This window comes from Bos grunniens, chromosome 21 (genome assembly GCF_055505025.1).
Source record: "Bos grunniens cultivar Pamir isolate PY7600 chromosome 21, Bosgru_T2T1.0, whole genome shotgun sequence".
In the NCBI taxonomy this organism is placed as follows: domain Eukaryota; kingdom Metazoa; phylum Chordata; class Mammalia; order Artiodactyla; family Bovidae; genus Bos; species Bos grunniens.
This window is the reverse complement of record NC_141185.1, coordinates 16,480,082-16,502,605: the sequence shown is the minus strand read 5'-3', so window position 1 is coordinate 16,502,605 and position 22,524 is coordinate 16,480,082. Positions and strand designations below refer to the sequence as shown.

Sequence of the window (22,524 nt, the reverse complement as noted above, 5' to 3'; positions counted from 1 at the left end):
TGGAGCTAGGTCATGAAGCAAACATACATGATCACTACCCTCAGAGAGCTGATAGTCTTAAATCGACCAGACTGAAAATGAAAATCTATATCACTGCATCAAAATCAAGGGCTTAGCAGGGTTACCCACCTTTTTCTAGAAGCTTATGAGGAGACTCCTTTCCTTGAACTTTCAGCTTCTAATGGCTGCCGGCACTCCTTGGCTTGTGTCCACATCACTCTAACCTCTACCTTCATCCTCACCTTAGAGCCTTCTCTTTGCATATCATCAAAATTCCTTTCTGTCCCTCTTAGGACAATGTGATTGAATTTAGTATTTAGCCTCATCAGTTCAGTTCAGTCACTCAGTCATGTCGGACTCTTTGCGACCCCATGGACTGCAGCACACCAGGCCTTCCTGCCCATCACCAACTCCCAGAGTTTACTCAAACTCATGTCCATTGAGTCGGTGATGCCATCCAACCATCTCATCCTCTGTCGTCCCCTTCTCCTCCTGCCTTCAATCTTTCCCAGATCAGGGTCTTTTCAAATGAGTCAGTTCTTCGCATCAGGGGGCCAAAGTATTGGAGTTTCAGCTTCAGCATCAGTCCTCCCAATGAAAGTTCAGGACTGATTTGCAGTTCATGGAGTCACAAAGAGTCAGACATGACTGAGCAACTGAACTGAACTGAACACAGTCAAAGTCTTTGGCATAGTCAATAAAGCAGAAGTAGATGTTTTTCTGGAACTCTCTTGCTTTTTCTATGATCCAGCAGATGTTGGCAATTTGATCTCTGGTTCCTCTACCTTTTCTAAAACCAGCTTGAACATCTGGAATTTCATGTTTCACATACTGTTGAAGCCTGGCTTGGAGAATTTTGAGTGTTACATTGCTAGTAGTTTGAACATTCTTTGGCATTGCATATCTTTGGGATTGGAATGAAAACTGACCTTTTCCAGTCCTGTGGCCACTGCTGAGTTTTCCAAATTTGCTGGCATATTGAGTGTAGCACTTTCACAGCATCATCTTTTAGGATTTGGAATGGCTCAACTGGAATTCCATCATCTCCACTAGCTTTGTTCATAGTGATGCTTCCTAAGTACCACTTGACTTCACATTTCAGGATGTCTGGCTCTGGATGAGTGATCATACCATCGTGGTTATCTGGGTCATGAAGATCTTTTTTGTATAGTTCTTCTGTGTATTCTTGCCACCTCTTCTTGATGTCTTCTGCTTCTTTTAGGTCTATACCATTTCTGTCCTTTATTTTGCCCATATTTGCATGAAATTTTCCCTTAGTATTCCTAATTTTCTTGAAGAGATCTCTAGTCTTTCCCATTCTATTGTTTTCCTCTATTTCTTTGCACTGATCACTGAGGAAGGCTTGTCCTATCTCTCCTTGCTATTCTTTGGAACTCTGCATTCAAATGGGTATATCTTTCCTTTTCTCCTTTGCTTTTCACTTCTCTTCTTTTCACAGCTATTAGTAAGGCCTCCTCAGATTGCCATCTCACTTTTTTGCATTTCTTTATCTTGGGAATGGTCTTGATCCCCGTCTCCTGTACAATGTCATGAACCTCGGTCCATAGGTCCATAGTTCTTCAGGCACTCTGTCTATCAGATCTAATCCCTTAAATCTATTTGTCACTTTCACTGTATAATCACAAGGGATTTGATTTAGGTCACACCTGAATGGTCTAGTGGTTCTCCCCACTTTCTTCAATTTAAGTCTGAATTTGGCAATAAGGAGTTCATGATCTGAGCCACAGTCAGCTCCCAGTCTTGTTTTTGCTGACTGTATAGAGCTTCTCCATCTTTAGCTGCAAAGAATATAATCAATCTGATTTCAGTATTGACCATCTGGTGAGGTCTGTGTGTAGAGTCTTCTCTTGTGTTGTTGGAAGAGTGTGTTTGCTGTGACCAGTGCGTTCTCTTGGCAAAACTCTGTTAGCCTTTGCCCTGCTTCATTCTTTACTCCCAGGCCAAATTTTCCTGTTACTCCAGGTGTTTCTTAACTTCCTACTTTTGCATTCCAGTCCCCTATAATGAAAAGGACACCTTTTTGGGTGCTAGTGCTAGAAGATCTTGTAGGTCTTCACAGAACTGTTCAACTTTAGCTTCTTCAGCGTTACGGTCAGGATAGATGTGGATTATTGTGATATTGAATAGTTTGCCTTGAAAACAAACAGAGCTCATTCTGTCGTTTTTGAAATTGCATCCAAGTACTGCATTTCGGACTCTTTTGTTGACTATGATGACCACTCCATTTATTCTAAGGTATTCCTCCCCACAGTAGTAGATATAATGGTCATCTGAGTTAAATTCACCTATTCCCATCCATTTTAGTTCACTGATTCCTAAAATGTCGATGTTCACTCTTCCCATCTCCTGTTTGACCACTTCCAATTTACCTTGATTCATGGACCAAACATCCCAGTTTCCTACGCAATATTGCTCTTGACAGCGTCCGACTTTACTTCCATCACCAAAACAGTACTTCCAAAACAACTGGGTGTTGTTTTGCTTGGCTCTGTTCTTCATTCTTTCTGGAGTTATTTCTCCACTGATCTTCAATAGCATATTGGGCACCTGGGAGTCCATCTTTCAGTGTCCTATCTTTTTGCCTTTTCATACTGTTCATTGGGTTCTCAAGGCAAGAATACTGAAGTGGTTTCCCATTCCCTTCTCCACTGGACCACATTTTGTCAGAAGTTTCCACCATGACCCTCATAATCCTGGATAATCTCCCCATTAAGGTGGATAATACTCTCATCTTAATCACATTTGCAAAGACTCTATTTCCATATAAGGTAACATGTGCCAGGGATTAAAAGGGGGAGGGATGGTGAGGCAAAAGAAGTGATGGCACCATTCACCTATGACACCAGTCTTCAATATTTGCACCTTCATATATTTCTTCTGCTTTAGTGTTCATTTCTAAAATGTTACTTCTTTTGTTTCTAATTTTACCTAAATTCTTTTTCCTCTTTCTGAGGCTTTCAAATTCAGATTTATATTGTTCTTTAATGTTTTTAATTGTTTTACCAATACTTACTCCTTGGAAGGAAATTTATGACCAACCTAGATAGCATATTCAAAAGCAGAGACATTACTTTGCCAACAAAGGTCCATCTAGTCAAGGCTATGGTTTTTCCTGTGGTCATATATGGATGTGAGAGTTGGACTGTGAAGAAAGCTGAGTGCAGAAGGATTGATGCTTTTGAACTGTTGTGTTGGAGAAGACTCTTGAGAGTCCCTTGGACTGCAAGGAGATCCAACCAGTCCATCCTAAAGGAGATCAGTCCTGGGTGTTCTTTGGAAGGAATGATGCTAAAGCTGAAACTCCAGTACTCTGGCCACCTCATGCGAAGAGTTGACTCATTGGAAAAGACTCTGATGCTGGGAGGGATTGGGGGCAGGAGAAGAAGGGGACGACAGAGTATGAGATGGCTGGATGGCATCACCGACTCAATGGACGTGAGTCTGAGTGAACTCCGGGAGTTGGTGGTGGACAGGGAGGCCTGGTGTGCTGCAATTCATGGGGTCGCAAAGAGTTGGACATGACTGAGCAACTGAACTGAACTGAACTGAATGTTTTTAATTGTTTTCTTAATATCTTTTGGCTCATTTTAAGATATTAGAATTCTGATCTGCATTTTTTTTTTTATTCTTCCAATTTTATTTTATTTTTAAACTTTACATAATTGTATTAGTTTTGCCAAATATCAAAATGAATCCGCCACAGGTATACATGTGTTCCCCATCCCGAACCCTCCTCCCTCCTCCCTCCCCATACCATCCCTCTGGGCCGTCCCAGTGCACCAGCCCCAAGCATCCAGCATCATGCATCGAACCTGGACTGGCAACTCGTTTCCTACATGATATTTTACATGTTTCATTGCCATTCTCCCAAATCTTCCCACCCTCTCCCTCTCCCACAGAGTCCATAAGACTGTTCTATACATCAGTGTCTCTTTTGCTGTCTCGTACACCGGGTTATTGTTACCATCTTTCTAAATTCCATATATGTGCGTTAGTATACTGTATTTATGTTTTTCCTTCTGGCTTACTTCACTCTGTATAATAGGCTCCAGTTTCATCCACCTCATTAGAACTGATTCAAATGTATTCTTTTTAATGGCTGAGTAATACTCCATTGTGTATATGTACCACAGCTTTCTTATCCATTCATCTGCTGATGGACATCTAGGTTGCTTCCATGTCTTGGCTATTATAAACAGTGCTGCGATGAACATTGGGGTACACGTGTCTCTTTCCCTTCTGGTTTCCTCAGTGTGTATGTCCAGCAGTGGGGTTGCTGGATCATAAGGCAGTTCTATTTCCAGTTTTTTAAGGAATCTCCACACTGTTCTCCATAGTGGCTGTACTAGTTGGCATTCCCACCAACAGTGTAAGAGGGTTCCCTTTTCTCCACACCCTCTCCAGCATTTATTATTTGTAGACTTTTGGATCGCAGCCATTCTGACTGGTGTGAAATGGTACCTCATAGTGGTTTTGATTTGCATTTCTCTGATAATGAGTGATGTTGAGCATCTTTTCATGTGTTTGTTAGCCATCTGTATGTCTTCTTTGGAGAAATGTCTATTTAGTTCTTTGGCCCATTTTTTGATTGGATCGTTTATTTTTCTGGAGTTGAGCTGTAGGAGTTGCTTGTATATTTTTGAGATTAGTTGTTTGTCGGTTGCTTCATTTGCTATTATTTTCTCCCATTCTGAAGGCTGTCTTTTCACCTTGCTAATAGTTTCCTTTGATGTGCAGAAGCTTTTAAGGTTAATTAGGTCCCATTTGTTTATTTTTGCTTTTATTTCCAATATTCTGGGAGGTGGGTCATAGAGAATCCTGCTGTGATGTATGTCAGAGAGTGTTTTGCCTATGTTCTCCTCTAGGAGTTTTATAGTTTCTGGTCTTACGTTTAGATCTTTAATCCATTTTGAGTTTATTTTTGTGTATGGTGTTAGAAAGTGGTCCAGTTTCATTCTTTTACAAGTGGTTGACCAGATTTCCCAGCACCACTTGTTAAAGAGATTGTCTTTAATCCATTGTATATTCTTGCCTCCTTTGTCGAAGATAAGGTGTCCATATGTGCGTGGATTTATCTCTGGGCTTTCTATTTTATTCCATTGATCAATATTTCTGTCTTTGTGCCAGTACCATACTGTCTTGATAACTGTGGCTTTGTAGTAGAGCCTGAAGTCAGGTAGGTTGATTCCTCCAGTTCCATTCTTCTTTCTCAAGATTGCTTTGGCTATTCGAGGTTTTTTGTATTTCCATACAAATTGTGAAATTATTTGTTCTAGCTCTGTGAAGAATACTGTTGGTAGCTTGATAGGGATTGCGTTGAATCTATAAATTGCTTTGGGTAGTATACTCATTTTCACTATATTGATTCTTCCAATCCATGAACATGGTATATTTCTCCATCTATTAGTGTCCTCTTTGATTTCTTTCACCAGTGTTTTATAGTTTTCTATATATAGGTCTTTAGTTTCTTTAGGTAGATATATTCCTAAGTATTTTATTCTTTCCGTTGCAATGGTGAATGGAATTGTTTCCTTAATTTCTCTTTCTGTTTTCTCATTATTAGTGTATAGGAATGCCAGGGATTTCTGTGTGTTGATTTTATATCCTGCAACTTTACTGTAGTCATTGATTATTTCTAGTAATTTTCTGGTGGACTCTTTAGGGTTTTCTATGTAGAGGATCATGTCATCTGCAAATAGTGAGAGTTTTACTTCTTCTTTTCCAATTTGGATTCCTTTTATTTCTTTTTCTGCTCTGATTGCTGTGGCCAAAACTTCCAAAACTATGTTGAATAGTAATGGTGAAAGTGGGCACCCTTGTCTTGTTCCTGACTTTAGAGGAAATGCTTTCAATTTTTCACCATTGAGGATAATGTTTGCAGTGGGTTTGTCATATATAGCTTTTATTATGTTGAGGTATGTTCCTTCTATTCCTGCTTTCTGGAGAGTTTTTATCATAAATGGATGTTGAATTTTGTCAAAGGCTTTCTCTGCATCTATTGAGATAATCATATGGTTTTTATTTTTCAATTTGTTAATGTGGTGTATTACATTGATTGATTTGCGGATATTGAAGAATCCTTGCATCCCTGGGATAAAGCCCACTTGATCATGGTGTATGATCTTTTTAATGTGTTGTTGGATTCTGATTGCTAGAATTTTGTTAAGGATTTTTGCATCTATGTTCATCAGTGATATTGGCCTGTAGTTTTCTTTTTTTGTGGGATCTTTGTCAGGTTTTGGTATGAGGGTGATGGTGGCCTCATAGAATGAGTTTGGAAGTTTACCTTCCTCTGCAATTTTCTGGAAGAGTTTGAGCAGGATAGGTGTTAGCTCTTCTCTAAATTTTTGGTAGAATTCAGCTGTGAAGCCGTCTGGACCGGGGCTTTTGTTTGCTGGAAGATTTTTGATTACAGTTTCAATTTCCATGCTTGTGATGGGTCTGTTAAGATTTTCTATTTCTTCCTGGTCCAGTTTTGGAAAGTTGTACTTTTCTAAGAATTTGTCCATTTCTTCCACGTTGTCCATTTTATTGGCATATAATTGTTGATAGTAGTCTCTTATGATCCTTTGTATTTCTGTGTTGTCTGTTGTGATCTCTCCATTTTCGTTTCTAATTTTGTTGATTTGATTTTTCTCCCTTTGTTTCTTAATGAGTCTGGCTAATGGTTTGTCAATTTTATTTATCCTTTCAAAGAACCAGCTTTTGGTTTTGTTGATTTTTGCTATGGTCTCTTTTGTTTCTTTTGCATTTATTTCTGCTCTAATTTTTAAGATTTCTTTCCTTCTACTAACCCTGGGGTTCTTCATTTCTTCCTTTTCTAGTTGCTTTAGGTGTAGAGTTAGGTTATTTATTTGACTTTTTTCTTGTTTCTTGAGGTGTGCCTGTATTGCTATGAACTTTCCCCTTAGGACTGCTTTTACCGTGTCCCACAGGTTTTGGGTTGTTGTGTTTTCATTTTCATTCGTTTCTATGCAAATTTTGATTTCTTTTTTGATTTCTTCTGTGATTTGTTGGTTATTCAGCAGCGTGTTGTTCAGCCTCCATATGTTGGAATTTTTAATAGTTTTTCTCCTGTAATTGAGATCTAATCTTATTGCATTGTGGTCAGAAAAGATGCTTGGAATGATTTCTATTTTTTTGAATTTACCAAGGCTAGCTTTATGGCCCAGGATGTGATCTATCCTGGAGAAGGTTCCATGTGCGCTTGAGAAAAAGGTGAAATTCATTGTTTTGGGATGAAATGACCTATAGATATCAATTAGGTCTAACTGGTCTATTGTATCATTTAAAGTTTGTGTTTCCTTGTTAATTTTCTGTTTAGTTGATCTATCCATAGGTGTAAGTGGGGTATTAAAGTCTCCCACTATTATTGTGTTATTGTTAATTTCTCCTTTCATACTTGTTAACATTTGTCTTACGTACTGTGGTGCTCCTGTGTTGGGTGCATATATATTTATAATTGTTATATCTTCTTCTTGGATTGATCCTTTGATCATTATGTAGTGACCTTCTTTGTCTCTTTTCACAGCCTTTGTTTTAAAGTCTATTTTATCTGATATGAGTATTGCTACTCCTGCTTTCTTTTGGTCCCTATTTGCATGGAAAATCTTTTTCCAGCCCTTCACTTTCAGTCTGTATGTGTCCCCTGTTTTGAGGTGGGTCTCTTGTAGACAACATATGTAGGGGTCTTGTTTTTGTATCCATTCAGCCAGTCTTTGTCTTTTGGTTGGGGCATTCAACCCATTTACATTTAAGGTAATTACTGATAAGTATGTTCCCGTTGCCATTTACTTTATTGTTTTGGGTTCGAGTTTATACACCGTTTTTGTGTTTCCTGTCTAGAGAATATCCTTTAGTATTTGTTGGAGAGCTGGTTTGGTGGTGCAGAATTCTCTCAGCTTTTGCTTGTCTGAAAAGCTGTTGATTTCTCCTTCATACTTGAATGAGATCCTTGCTGGGTACAATAATCTGGGCTGTAGGTTATTTTCTTTCATCATTTTAAGTATGTCTTGCCATTCCCTCCTGGCTTGAAGAGTTTCTATTGAAAGATCAGCTGTTATCCTTATGGGAATTCCCTTGTGTGTTATTTGTTGTTTTTCCCTTGCTGCTTTTAATATTTGTTCTTTGTGTTTGATCTTTGTTAATTTGATTAATATGTGTCTTGGGGTGTTTCTCCTTGGGTTTATCCTGTTTGGTACTCTCTGGGTTTCTTGGACTTGGGTGATTATTTCCTTCCCCATTTTAGGGAAGTTTTCCACTATTATCTCCTCAAGTATTTTCTCATGGTCTTTCTTTTTGTCTTCTTCTTCTGGAACCCCTATGATTCGAATGTTGTAGCGTTTAATATTGTCCTGGAGGTCTCTGAGATTGTCCTCATTTCTTTTAATTCGTTTTTCTTTTATCCTCTCTGATTCATTTATTTCTACCATTCTATCTTCTAATTCACTAATCCTGTCTTCTGCCTCTGTTATTCTACTATTTGTTGCCTCCAGAGTGTTTTTAATTTCACTTATTGCATTATTCATTATATATTGACTCTTTTTTATTTCTTCTAGGTCCTTGTTAAACCTTTCTTGCATCTTCTCAATCCTTGTCTCCAGGCTATTTATCTGTGATTCCATTTTAGTTTCAAGATTTTGGATCAATTTCACTATCATTATTTGGAATTCTTTATCAGGTAGATTCCCTATCTCTTCCTCTTTTGTTTGGTTTGGTGGGCATTTATCCTGTTCCTTTATCTGCTGAGTATTCCTCTGTCTCTTCATCTTGTTTAAATTGCTGAGTTTGGGGTGTCCTTTCTGTATTCTGGCAGTTTGTGGAGTTCTCTTTATTGTGGCGTTTCCTCACTGTGTGTGGGTTTGTACAGGTGGCTTGTCAAGGTTTCCTGGTTAGGGAAGCTTGTGTCGGTGTTCTGGTGGGTGGAGCTGTATTTCTTCTCTCTGGAGTGCAATGAAATGTCCAGTAATGAGTTATGAGATGTCTATAGTTTTGGGGTGACTTTGGGCAGCCTGTATCTTGAAGCTCAGGGCTGTGTTCCTTTGTTGCTGGAGAATTTGCTTGGTATGTCTTGCCCTGAATTTATTGGCCCTTGTGTGGTGCTTGGTTTCAGTGTCGGTATGGAGGCATTTGATGAGCTCCTGTCAATGAATGTTCCTTGGAGTCAGGAGTTCCCTGGAGTCAGGGTTTGGACTTAAGTCTCCTGCTTCCGATTATCGGTCTTATTTTTACAGTAGTTTCAAAACTTCTCCTTCTATACAGCACCATTGATAAAACATCTACATTAAAGATGATAAGTTTCTCTACAGTGAGGGTCACTCAGAGAGGTTCACAGGGTTACATGGAGAAGAGAAGAGGGAGGAGGGAGTTAGAGGTGACCCAAATGAGATGAGGTGAATCAATAGTGGAGAGAGTGGGCTAGCCAGTAGTCACTTCCTTATGTGCACTCCGCAACTGGACCACTCAGAGATGTTCACGGGGTTATACAGAGAAGAGAAGAAGGAGGAAGGTAACAGAGGTGGCCAGAAGGATAAAAGGGGGGAATGAAAAGGAGGGAGACAGATCCAGCCAGTAATCAGTTCCCTAAGTGTTCTCCACCATCTGGAACACACAGAAATTCACAGAGTTGGGTAGAGTAGAGAGGGGTTAGGGAGGAGACACAGGCGACCTGGTGGAGAAAAAGGAGGGTCCAAAGGGAGAGAGAGCAGTCAAGCCAGTAATCTCACTCCCTAGTGAAAAATGGGTCCTGAAGATTGGGTCCTTAAAGGTACAAAATTGGTAACAAATACATAAAAGCAAAAATTAAAAATCTAGAGTAGAGTTTGGAATTTCAAAAATACGATGTTAAAGAAAAGAAGAAGGAAAAGAAAGAGAGAAAGAACGAACAAACAAAAACAAACAAGGTCACGAAAATTATAAAGAAAGTACAGGTACAAAATTGATAACTAATACCAGAAAGCGAAAATTAAAAATCTAGAGTAGAGTTTGGAATTTCAAAAATACGATGTTAAAGAAAAGAAGAAGGAAAAGAAAGAGAGAAAAAACGAACAAACAAAAACAAACAAGGTCGTGAAAATTATAAAGAAAGTACAGGTACAAAATTGATAACTAATACCAGAAAGCAAAAATTAAAAATCTAGAGTAGAGTTTGGAATTTCAAAAATACAATGTTAAAAAAAAAAAAAGAAGAAGAAAAATAAAGAGAGAAAACAAACAAACAAATACGAACAATGTCACAAAAATTATAAAGAAAATACAGGTACAAAATTGATATCAAATACCAAAAAGCATAAATTAAAAATCTAGAGTAAAGTTTGGAATTTCAGATATACAATGTTATATAAAAGAAGAAGAGAAAGAAACAGAGAAGAAGAAAAAAAAAGAAAAAAAAAAAGTCACAGAAATTATATAAAAAAAAACTATAGGTACAAAATTGATAACATATACCAAAAAGCGAAAATTAAAAATCTAGAGTAGAGTTTGGAATTTCAAAAATACAATGTTAAAGAAAAGAAGAAAAAAACAAAAAACAAAACAAAAAAAAAAAAACCAAGGTCAAAAAATTATAAAATATATATATATGAAGTTTGCTGAAGAAGAAAAAAATAGGGTCTTTTTTTTTTTTTTTTGCAAAGTAATAGGTTATAAAAGTGAAAATTAAAGGAACAATAGAGGACTTAAAATTTTTTTTTTTTTTTAGTTAAAAAAAAAAAAAAGAAAGAATGATCGTAAAAATAATAAAAATATATCTAGGACTTTTTTGGGTTTTTTTTGTGGGTGTTGTGGGTTCAGTTCATTTTTGGCTAGTTCCTTGGTCAGATTTATATTTCTCAAGATCTATAGGCCCCTTCCTATGTAGTCCGTAGTAACCACAGGGTTTTGATCTATTGCCTGTAGCTTCCAAGGCGTTTCCCTCTGTTATATCTTCTTCTGTTTGCTAGTCTCTTCAGTATCTGGTTTCCGCCCTGACTCAAAGGGCACGGTGGAGGACACTTTTTTTTTTTTTTTTTTTTTTTAGGCTTACTTGTTCAGTCGCGCTGTGGGGATGGAGGGAGGGATGCTGCAAACAAATAACACTGGCGTGGGCTCGCAGTGCCTCAGCCACCCTGGGTCTGCCCCCGCTCACGGCGCGTGTAGCCTCCCTGTCCACACTGCTCGGACTCTAGGTTGTTCCGCCGGGAACAATCCGAGGCTGGCCCTGGGCTGCATGCACCTCCCAGGTCCAAGCCGCTCAGGTTCAGGCACTCGGGTAGTCCTCAGAGGCACAGACTCAGTTGGGCCTGCGTTTTGTGCTCTTCCCAGGTCCGAGCGCCAATTTGCTCTTCCCAGGCGAGCGCCAATGCTGCGACTTATCGCCTCCCCGCCACTCGGTTATCTGGATGTAAAACCGGCGCACCTTCTCAGGCAGATGTTGACCGTCCAGACCCCCAAGAAGTTTTAGTTAGCAAAGAAGCCTGCTTACAATTTTATAGATAATGTCTCTCTGGGGCTGCGATTGCCCCCTTCCGGCTCTGGCTGCCTGTCACCGGAGGGGGAAGGTCTGTAGCCAGCTATCTCTGTTCAGTCCTTTGTTCCGTGCGCGGGCCTGGCGGTCTTAGGTTAGGGCTGGCTTTTCGCGTGGTAGGTATCCCACAGTCTGGTTTGCTAGCCCAAATTATTTCGCTCAGATAGCGCTCAGGGTATTCAGGCCAGATTCTTACTCTCAGCGATGCAGCCCACGCCGCGCCTCCCTGCCCAGCCCCGGTTTGCTAATGGCGGATGCAGGCGTCTGCGCTGCTTCTCTGCTGGGGGAGTTACCGTAGGGCTCGCAATCTGCGAGTTTTAAATTGTTTATTTATTTTTTCTCCCTGTTATGTTGCCCTCTGTGCTTCCAAAGCTCGGCACAGATTCGGCAGTGAGAAGGTTTCCTGATGTTTGGAAACTTCTCTCTTTTTAAGATTCCCTTCCCGGGACGGAACTCCGTCCCTCCCTCTTTTGTCTCTTTTTTTTGTTTGTTTTTAATATTTTTTCCTACCTCCTTTCGAAGAGTTGGGTTGCTTTTCTGGGTGCCTGATGTCCTCTGCCGGCATTCAGAAGTTGTTTTGTGGAATTTACTCGACGTTTAAATGCTCTTTTGATGAATTTGTGGGGGAGAAAGTGTTCTCCCCGTCCTACTCCTCCGCCATCTTGGCTCCTCCCCTCCTGATCTGCATTTTGAACAAATCTTTCTCACAGACTTTAGTTTCTGTAGAAATATTCTTTTTTTCATTATACTCATTTTTTGTATGGCAACTGTACCTGGGATTTGATAATATTTCTGTATTTCATTTTTGTGTAAATTTCATTTTCCTTCACTCTTAATAGATTTCATTTAGATATTTTCTAATGTTACAAAGCCCTCTCTGCTCTTGCTTTTCATAGTGTTAAAAATATGGCATCTTGTTTCCTGAGTTTCTCTGATACTTTTGCCTTCTCTTTTGATTGAATTTCCTTTTTTACTTGGATCTCTGTCAATTTACATCCCAGTAGTATTTTCCCTTCAGGGTAGAGTCCTGTCTTGAAAAAGAACACTAGAATATCCATTTGAAAAGTTCCTGGGGCTATACTGCTCCACACCATGAGACCTGAACACAAATCCCTCAACATTCACTTTAAAAAGCTTAACACTCATCCCCAGTTGCAGCTGCTATCCTAAATTTCTCCCACTTCACTTTCAAGTTGACTATATCGGAGTTTTCCAGCTCTGGGCTGCCAAACTCTCAAACAACTATGCACCACACAGAGGCAAGCCTGGGGGCAGCCAGCCTCAGACCAGACCAAGCACACTTCTGTTCCCATTTTTCCCCTCTACTGCCCACAGCCTGGATTGAGCCACTGAGCCCACAGGGTTTTGTATTGTAGGAATTAAAACTCTCTGAATTAATGTAGCATTGGTGTGCTAGGCTCCATAGTCCTCAAAGCTCAGCCACCATCAGCTTGAAATCATGGAAAGTGAAAGTGTTAGTCACTAAGTCGTGTCCAACTCTTGCTATCCTATGGACTGTAGACCCACAGGCTCTTCTGTCCATGGGATTCTTCAGGCAAGAATATTGGAGTGGGTTGCCATTTCCTTCACCAGGGATTCTCCCCAACCGAGGAATTTAACCCAGGTCTCCTGCATTGCAGGCCGATTCTTTACTGACTGAGCTATGCATGCCACTAGCCAAATAGATGTTGAACTTGAACTGCCCTCTACTCTATTACAGCCTTCAGCTCTCTGCACTCTAATCGCGCATACATATGAAAGCCCAGGCTAGGAATAGAAGAAATGAGGCTCCAAAAGACAGAGAAAAAACAAAACAACTTTCTTCCACCCCCCCAAAAAAGAGAGAGAGAGAGAGAAAGTGCCTCCCTCTGCTTTTCCTTACACAGATGTTAAAAACAGCCATGTCTGGTAGCTGTTAGTACTTTGCTCCAACTCATTTTGGGAGTTGAAGGGATATATCATTCGGTTGAAAATATTGCCCATGGATTTTGGGTTTGCTTTCTGGTGGCTCTTTTGAACTGTGGGGTTGGAGAAGACTCTTGAGAGTCCCTTGGACTGCAAGGAGATCCAATCAGTCAATGCTAAAGGAAATCAATCCTGAATATTCATTGGAAAGACTGATGCTGAAGCTGAAACTTCAATACTTTGGTCACCTGATGTGAAGAACTGATTCATTGGAAAAGACCCTGATGCTGGGAAAGATTGAAGGCAAGAGGAGAAGGGAACGACAGAGGATGATATGGTTGGATGGGTTCACCAACTCGATAGACATGAGATTGAGTAAGCTCCAGGAGTTGGTGCCGCACAGGGAAGGCTGGTGTGCTACAATCCATGGGGTCACAAAGAGTTAGACACGACTGAGCAACTGAACTTCTAGTGGCTCTGTTTTTATGCAATAATTTCCAAGATCCAAAATATATGCTGCCATTGCTACTACATTTTCCCCAAAACCCTCTTTGGTTTAATATTTTTAAAATTTTTGTTTAAAGACGTCAATATGGAATGTGTTCCTCATTTGTAATCCCATTGTGCAGCATCCATTTAGTCAAAAATTGAAGAAAACTGTACCCTGATATCTAGAAAAAGCTGGAGGCACCAGGATTGTTGAATTACATCCCCAGAGACAATATAGCATACACCCAGGCCAATAACTGTTCTATCTTATTGATCAAGTCCATCTTTCAGCTTATGGGTAAGGAATGATTTTGGAGGTCAGAATATTAGGGTCCTAGGGTTAAAGGGCATAAACTGCACAGGGAGAAAGATTAAGGATATTACAATTAAAGTTTGCACCATTAAATTTATCTTCTTTAATTTTTTGAGCCCTTCAATAAGTGACATAGAAAAAAAAATTATCAAAATTCTTAATAATCTGCATTATACATTTTAAAATTATAATTAATATTTTAATTTGTAATACTTCAACTAGACATAGCTATTCATAATCATCTAGGAAGACGTAAATCATTTAAAGACACTAAAATTAATATCAATGTTTTTACTGAATATAACTACAGTAAAAAAAAAAACACATTGAAGATATTAATATGGGTATAAATACTCTAGAAAGTTGAAAGGAAAAAGATATGATAGAGAGCAAGAGAATTAGCATAGCTTTATGGGAAATCAATAATCTACTATCTCTCCTATGCTTCTGATCATCTTTACAATAAAATTAGGGGAAAAGAACTTGTATTAACTGCATATTAAGTGCCAGAAAAGGCAGTGGCACCCCACTCCAGTACTCTTGCCTGGAAAATCCCATGGACAGAGGAGCCTGGCGGGCTGCAGTCCATGGGGTCAACACAGAATTGGACACGACTGAAGCAACTTAGCAGCAGCAGCATATTAAGTGCAGGGGGTATTTTTATTTCCTTCAATAAAGGATATAAATCTGGAACTACAGCTGTGATGATATCTCCAACTGTAATAATCAACAATCATTCTCTAACACAAACCTAGTTTTGCACCCAACAAGAGTTAAACACTCATCTTTCAGGTCTTTGTTGGTACATTTAAACTCTTAATCTCCACAAAGATGCAGTATTAGTTCACTATCTTGGGATTAAAGGGGTAGGACAAAATAAAAGGCAAATCCAAGGATTTATTTGACATTTCCAAACCGAATAGCCTTTATTTCATGAATCATAAAACTAATTTTGGGGTTCTTCCAATGACTTATATCAATTCTTGCTCTACATTCTTAGGATGGTTCTGTGGTAGCATTAAACCTGGTGTAGGATGGAATCCAACTGCAATGCAGGAGACCGTGGTTTGATTCTTTTGTCAGGAAGATATTCTGGAGAAGGGTTAGGCTACCCACTACAGTATTCTTGGGCTTCCCTGATGGCTCAGATGGTAAAGATTCTGCCTGCAATGTGGGACACCTGAGTTTGATCCCAGGGTTGAGAAGATCCCCTGGAGGAGGGTATGGCAATCTACTCCAGTATTCTTGCCTGGAGAATCCCCATGGACAGAGGAGTATGGCGAACTACAGTCCATGGGGTCACAAAGAGTTGGACACAACTGAGGGACTAAGCACAGAATGGATTTGGTCTAAAACTTCATTTATCATTTGACCTACAGATTCACCATTCTGACTGGTGAACCATGTAGAATTTGTTTCCAATAAATACTATTAGTTCAGATCAAGTTTAATCTAATCTAATAATCCCTGAAATGTCTGTGTTTTTCTTTCTTTCTTTTTTTAAAATTATCTGTCATTTTCTTTTTTCTAATGTGGCTAAAAGCCTCAGGCTCCTTTGGGATAAGTTTTGGGGAATATTAATGGTATGCATATCTTTGGACAATATTACATGGTACTTTCTATTAATATAATGGAGCTGGCACTACTCTCAATCAGAGGCTCCTACAATGCAAACCGGCTTAGTAAGAAATGGATAGGAAGCTTTGAATCTCCATTTAAGCATCTCAAGTTATGTTAATGTCCACTGACCAAGATTTTTCCTATTTTGGTGAAACAGCTCCTTAGTAGGCTATGTGTCTGCATATGTGTATAGATAGGTAAGTGAGGGAGAGAGAGATGACTGATGATAGATAATTAAAGAAACAGATATAACAGCCCCAATATTTTCTAGGTTTCCCTTTTAATATGATGGTTTTCAGAGATGAATTGATATGAAACCCTACTTAGGTAATAGAAAAAAGGAAATGAAACATTTAAATAACTACTTATTCAATATAATAATTAAACCATTTCCAAAGTGAATATAGTCTAATATTCCTTTTTCTAGAGAATGAATGCTTTGGTAACTCATTCATTAAAAAAAATAAAGAACTTCTATAATGGTCAGGACTCTTTTACAAGTACTAGGGAGAACACAGTGAATTGAAGACAGATACAGTTCCAGTCTTCAAAGAGTGTACATTCTCATATAGTGAGACAAACTAAATGTCAAAGACAACAAAAAGATAATTTTATATTGAGTTAAGTCTAGGAAAACATAATAGAAATAACAAATAGGAACTGGAGTGGGTCTGGGATGTGTATTAGTCATGCTAGGGTGGTCAATGAATGGTTCCTTGAGAAAGTAATCATTGAGCTGAAACCTGAGCTATAGAGAATTTGTAAAGACAGTAGAGTTAAAATCATTGACAGCAAGGCTTCTGGAGCCAGAGTCTTGAGTTAGAAGTCTTGCTCTATAATATCCTAGATGTGGAACACGGGGGAAGTTACTTAACCTCTTTATACCTCGGTTTCCTAGTCTGTAAAATATAAAAATTATCATACCCTCTTTACAGGCTTGTTGTTGTTCAGCTGTTAAGTTATATCCAACTCTTTGTGACTCTATGGACTGCAGCATGCCAGGCTTCCCTGTCCTTCACTATCTCCCAGAGTTTGCTCAGATTCATGTCCATTGAGTCAGTAATGGTATCTAACCATCTTATCCTCTGCTGCCCCTTTCTCCTTTTGTCTTCAGTCTTTTCCAGCATTAGAGTCTTTTCCAATTATTTGACTCTTCATGTCAAGTGGCCAAAGTACTGGAGCTTCAGCTTCAGTCATTACAATGATTATTCAGGATTGCTTACCTTTAGGATTGACTTGTTTGATCTCCTTGCAGTCCAAGAGACTCTCAAAGAGTTTTCTCCAGAACCACTACAAATCACCATTTGGTGATGTTCATGTGTAGAGATGTCTCCTGTGGCTTGTTGTTAGAATTAAGTAAGTTAATACATATCAGAAATACTCCAGAGGAAATAGAATGTTCAAAGATTCTAAGGCAGGAAAGGGCTTTGGGTGTACAAGAAAATTGGAAGGTAGTGATTGCAAGGTAGGGTGCCATGAGGTGAGCTTCAAGACTTGAATGAAGACACAAAGCATCTAGGGCCCTAAGACAGAGCAGAGACAGAAACTCAGGAATCAAATTCATCTATAAGAGACAAGTACCATAAGATACTGCTTATATGTAGAATCTTAAATAAGAAGTACAAATGAACCTATCTACAAAACAGAAATTGAGTTACAGATATAGAAAACAAATTTATGTTTACCAGGGGATAAAAGAAGGGAGGAGGGATAAGTCGGGAGGTTGGAATTGACACATTGCTGCTGTTGTTGGGTTGTTAAGTCATGTCCAAGTCTTTTGCAACCCTATGAACTGTAGCCGGCTGGGCTCCTCAGTCCATGGGATTTCCCAGGCAAGAATACTAGAGTGGTTTGCCATTTCTTCCTCCAAGGGATCTCCCCAACCCAAGGATTAAACCCAAGTCTTCTGCATTGGCAAGTGGATTCTTTACCACTGAGCCCCCAGGGAAGCCCTGGGATTGACACATATACACTATTATATATAAAATAGATAACTAATAAGGACCTACTGTACAGCACAGGGAACTCCACTTAATACTCTGTAATAGCCTATATGGGAAAAGAATCTTAAAAAAAAAAAAAGAGTGGCTACATGTATATGTAGAACTGATTCACTTTGCTGTACACCAAAACTAATACTGCATTCTAGATCAACTATATTTCAATTAAAAAAAAAAAAATTCCCTGCCAGTTACAAGGAATGTGGTTAACTGATAGTTTCCAGCAGTCAGCACCCTCAGATCCACTTCACTTTTTAAGCTAATGGCATTCTTTCTTTGGGATGGTCTCGGCCAATGACTGAGCAAGACTCCAGTACAAGGCCAAGCCTTGTACTGCAAGACTCATTTAGGGAGCAAATATTGTTCCATAGCAAACTGTTGAGGTTGGGGGTGGGGGTGGGGGGCGGCGGGGAGGCACTTTTAGATCTTCATCGTCCTTTTCTGCCAAATCCTGCTCTGTCCCTTTTTCTTTCAAAGATGTTTCTCCCCCAAAACCTAAGCATTCTTAACTCTATCTCAGCAAGAACCCAAACAATACAAAGACCATAATAATTGGTTTATATTCTAAGTTAAATATAATGGAGAGCCATTGATGGTGAGATGATCTCTTACGTAGAGAAGAGATTTTAAGAGGGAAAAAGTACAAGCAGAAGACCACTTAGTGGTCTATTGAAATGGCCTGACAAAATAACAGTATAGGCTTAGGTTGTGGCAAAAGAGATGCAGAGAACTATTCATATTAAATACACATTTTGAAGCTAAAATCAACAGGACTTGTTATAGGTTTGGACGTGAAGATCAAGGAAAGTATGGCAAGACATCTGACTTCTAGATTTTTGTCTTGAGACACTGGGTGAATTATGAGACCAAAAGCAAACAAAACAAAAAAGATAGGAACAACTTTGAAAGGCAGGGGAAATCAGGAGTTCTATTTTGACATGTAAATTTTTAATGCCTATTAGATACTGAAGAAGTGATGTTCATGTGCCATGAAGTGAGCTTCAAGATTTGAATGAAGACTCAAAGCATAGGGCCCTAAGATAAAGCAGGGACAGAAACTCACTACCCAAATTCATCTATTAGAGACAAGTACCATAAGATATCACTTACATGTAGAATCTTAAAAAAAGAGTTCAAATGAATGTATCTACAAAACAGAAATTGAATTACACTTAGATAAATACATATGTAGAAACAGCAGTATAAAATAGAGCTTGCTTTATAAGTAGTTTTCTGGATTATTCTTCCTTCTAGTATGAAATCAGCATTTGAGCATTTTTTTACTAGCATTTAATATGATATTTGAAGATGATTCCTTCAATCACGTTTAGTTTTCCACTGACATGCTTTTGACAAGACAAGGGTAGTCGTGACAATTTCCTTTACAATATGTTATAAGATGGATAAATCAATTTAAATTTGTATGATCTCCCATTAGGGAACAAGTGGCTTATAGTTTTTTTCATCTCAGTGGTAATTAATGATAGTTTCCACATTTAAGTCACTAAAAGGGGCTTCCATTTAATTCCAGACAATTCTACCTAATAATATGTAAACATGGACTATGTTATTATATACGTACAATATACACACACACATGAAATGAATAAAGGACCAGAGGAGAAAAAAAATTTTTTTAATTAATATTAGTGCTTTCCCTGGTGGTCCAGTGGTTATCATCTTGTAATACAGGGGAAACAGTTTCCATCCCTGGTCAGGAAATGAAGATTCCACATGTCGAGGAGCAACTAAGTCCATGCACTCACACTACTGGGCCTGCTGCTGCTGCTAAGTCGCTTCAGTCGTGTCCGACTCTGTGCGACCCCATAGACGGCAGCCCACCAGGCTCCCCCGTCCCTACATGCACTGAAACTTCTGAGCCTGCACCACTCCACAACTAGAGGGTCCATGTATAACAACAAGAGATCCTACATGATGCACCAAAGATCCCACGTGCTGCAGCTAAGACCCAATGCAGCCAAATCAATTAATAAATAGGATGAGATTAATGCTGAAAGAACTATTACATTCTAGCACAAAAAAATAATGGCAGATATTTTAAGAACTTAAAATGGATATTAAAATTTTAGCTTAATTAGTTATGAGATTTTTCATTGTTAATTACATTTAATGAGTATAATTGACTTTAAGAATAAGACAAACTTAACACTTCATTTATTCCTAAATATTTGAATGCCTACTCTATTTCAAATACTATTAATGGATATAAAACACAATTCTTGTCTGCTGTAATAGATCTCAGTCAAGTGGGGAGATACAACATTGTATATTTATATAATTATTTCTCATTGAAATTAAAATATTTCTATAGCAGAAAAACATAGATTGCTAATCTAGTTTTGGGTGTGTGTGTGTGTGATGATGATTTCTCTTCCCCTTATGTCTGATTTAGCAGGGATTATAAGAAGGATTAAGAGGTGGAGGTGATACTGAATGAGTCCACAGTGGCCTGTTCATAACTTTTGGGGATACATATATATTTGTGTCTGTCACTGTGTTTGAAAAAAAAATTATAAAGAAGATGAAATAGATTTCCCTTAAAAAAGGAAATAATTCAAAGAATATTGGATAACAGAATGGAAGGAAAGTCTCAAGATCTTGTTCTTAATCACTTATTGAAACTGTATGTGTTTTCTAAGGCAAAAATGAAAGTACCATGGACTGAATGTCTTTAACAACAGAAATTTATTCTCTCGTGGTTCTGCGGGGGCTAGAAGTTCAAGATCAAGGTTGCAGCAGGGTATGAAGGAGAACGTGCTCCACGTCTCTACTCTAGCTTCTGGTGGCTTGCTGGCAATCACTGATGATGTTTTGGCTTCTGCTGCACCACCCCAATCTCTGCCTTCATCTTCACATGCCTGTTTGTGTGCATGTCTGTGTCTAAATTTCTCCTTTTTAATAAAAACACTAATGACAGTGGAGTAGGGGGTCTACTCTACTTCCATATGACGTCATTTTAACTAGTTACATCTGCAATGACCCTTTTTCTGAATTAGGTCATATTCCTAGGTATATTCTGTTTTTTCTTCTGTTACTTTATTCCCATGCCCTGGGCTCTGTCCCCCTGGGATTCTCCATTCTTGATAAAATCTGGGTCATTTTGATTGCAGGCCCTTGTAACCAAGCAAGACGCTATGGGCGAGCAGGACACTCTTGGGCCTTCCCAGCAGAGACCCCTTGCCCATGTTCTCTGCTGTAGCTCCTCTCTGCAGTACCTAGACAACAGAATCTGATGCACATTTCCTGAGTTAACAAATGTTAAAACCTCAACCAAATATAACAAAGTATCTACTTGATGACCAAAAACACAGTAGCCCCCAGACCTACTGGAGCCTAAGGACTGATAACATTAACCCCTGTGACACCACCCTGTTACCTCACCATCAACCAATCAGAGCACTGTGCATGAGCTAATCACATACCCTGGGACTCCCCTTCCTCAGCTTGCCTTTAAAAATGCTTTGCTGAAACTCATCAATGAGTTCTGACTTTTTGAGGGCTAGCTGCCCTGGCCTCCTGTTGTGGTGCCTGACAATAAACACTGCACTTTCCTTCACCACAACCTGGTGTCAGAAGGTTGGCTTTATTGTGTGTGGGTAAGTAGACCTAAGTTTGGTTCAGTAACACTTTCACCAGTATCTCAGGCCTAGAGAGTCACAAAGTATTTTTTAAAATAGATTATCCTTCATCAGCTTGTTGTTCCAGTCCTCTCTGGGTGTATATGTAGGATACAGGGCAAATTTAATCAGAGTTCTATTATTCAAAGTCTTTTTATTCCTTCCTTATCAACAGGGATCACAAAATCAAATTTAAACTAGTGCAGTCAATGGAAATAGTTGCTATAGAAAGTGATAAACCTATAGAAAACTGAAATACATCTGCCCCATCTTAAGTAGACAGCAGCAAATTGTTGCCACACAGGAACATGAGCTCAGTGTTGTCAGATCTTTTAAAAGAAGGGTAGGAATAAAAGTTTTTCTGTAGGTTTCTTGGCATATAAATCAGCTGTTTTTAAAACACTGTATGGGCCAAAATTATGAGGGCCAAACAAAGCGTGTCAACAGGCCAGATCCAGACTGTGGGCTCCCAGATTGCAAGCTCTCTTCTGAATAATACACAGGGATTCCTGGCCAATTCCTCTTTTCGCACAGGCCAACTGTGAATTCAGGTTTTTACTATTCAACCCAGAATAACAGCTCAAGTCCTGGCTAATCCATTAAATTCATAAACCCAAAAAAGTATAGCCATACCAATAAATAAAATTTCATTCAATTTTGCGACACCCGCCTTAGTTGACAACATACCCTCTAGACCAACTCTATCGATATTTTCAGATTTTTGACTCATCAGATTGGCAAATTTTTCAAGTTTGTCTCTGTGTAATCTTTTATTCCCTCCTCTGACTTTTACACATCAATGTCCTGGCAATGTGAAGTTTGGATTTTGGCTGTTGATAAGCAACAGAACAGCATGGGCATAAAGGGAATTGTTAGCTTCCCCCACTTAGCAGAGGAGGATTTTTTTCCATCAAATAACATGCCATTAGGAAGTTTCAGATGACTTCTAATTTTTGATACACTCCATATCCAGATCCCCTAAGAAGATATATATATTGCACAGTCAAATCTCTATCAGTTATTGATTAGTTCCCT

General features: G+C 38.9%; 1 long non-coding RNA gene across 4 annotated transcripts in view; it reads right to left on the bottom strand.

Moving 5' to 3' along the window:
• Positions 1 to 22,524, bottom strand: part of LOC147349183 (uncharacterized) — a 220,544-nt gene that overhangs the window by 142,968 nt on the left and 55,052 nt on the right. Inside the window, exon 1 of one of the 4 annotated variants that reach the window (XR_015149504.1) lies at positions 12,035 to 12,198. The exons of the other annotated variants lie outside the window; for them this stretch is intronic. This is a non-coding gene — a long non-coding RNA (uncharacterized LOC147349183). Of the gene's footprint in view, positions 1 to 12,034; positions 12,199 to 22,524 lie in introns of those variants that run through there. 4 annotated transcript variants of the gene reach the window in all.